The sequence below is a fragment of the Tupaia chinensis genome, unplaced genomic scaffold, assembly GCF_000334495.1.
Source record: "Tupaia chinensis unplaced genomic scaffold, TupChi_1.0 Scaffold000538_1, whole genome shotgun sequence".
Taxonomy (NCBI): domain Eukaryota; kingdom Metazoa; phylum Chordata; class Mammalia; order Scandentia; family Tupaiidae; genus Tupaia; species Tupaia belangeri.
The window spans coordinates 25,886-27,188 of NW_006160051.1; positions in this window are offsets into that span (position 1 = coordinate 25,886).

Sequence of the window (1,303 nt, forward strand, 5' to 3'; positions counted from 1 at the left end):
GTCAGTTCTTTTCTCCTGCCTCTTCTGCAGTTCATTGTTTCTCTTCTCTTCCATCTCTGTTAGATTTGTCAGTATGAATATCCTAAATTCTTTATCAGACATTTCCATAACTTCCATTGAAGTGTCTGTGAATGAAGAGGAGTTATTCTTTTCCCTTGCAGGAGAGGTATTTTCTTGCTTTCCTATATTTCTTGTGGCCCTGAGGTGATTTCTAGTCATCAGATAGATGGTGTGTTTCTTCCTAATTCTTGAAGTTCAATCTGAGTGTTCAGGAGCATGCTGGAGGAGGTGATCTGGAATCTCTTTGCCATTCTGTGTTTATCCCTTTGTGCAGCAGATTCAGTGGATATTGAGGAATATGTTAACCCTAGTATTATTTGGATGTTTCGCTATGGTTCCCTTAGATCTGCCTAGAAATACAGTGAATGGAGATTGAAGAGCAGAGTGATGAGATAAAAGAAAACAGAGAGAGAGGGAAAAAAACAACAACAAAGAAACAGAAAAAGGAAAAAAATTAAAAACAACCAAAAAGATTTATTTTTTAAAAAAAAACAAAAAAAAAAAAAAAAAGAGAGAGAGAGAGAGGAAAGAGACAGAGGAAGAGAGAGACAGAGACAGAGAGAAGGCTAGAGGGGCTCCCTACCATTCAAGTTTGGGGACTGGAGGCTGAATTATCAGTAGAAAATCTTCATTTTTCTTTTTCCCTGAAATTGCTAGTTCTCATGAGCCATGGAGGAGTCTTCTTCTGAAGGCCTGCCCCTTGCCTCTCTCAAGCTTGATGATTCAAATGTTGGCAAGAATGATAACTTAAATGATGACTGCATTTTCAGAAGAATCCTTGGAGAAATGGAGAACGTGGAATAGCATTTTTTTTTCTATTCTCCTCAGAAACGAGTTAATGACGGCAGCCTCAACAGAATCTATGAAGAACCGAAAAGAATAGAGTATTTCCAATGTTGAAAGAAAAAAACGAAAATGTGAAGAGAATTCTATATTCAGTCTAACTTTCCAAACCATGAAATGAGATTTCTGCCTAAACACACTGTGGTTGGACTATCTGTAACTTTTGTTGATAATGGAAGTTCTACTCCATAATTCAGTTTTAAACCACATTATGGGGACCAGCAGTTGGCGTAATGGCTATGTTGCTGGACTCCCATGTAGTCGACCACAGCTCAAGTCCCAAACTCAGTGGCTTAAACTCGCACTGGGCGCGTGTGCGTGCATGCCCAGGATCCCGAGAGGAGAATGGATTGCAGTGTGGCCATCCCCTCTAGGGGGTGATTTCTCGCTTTTTGTCTGT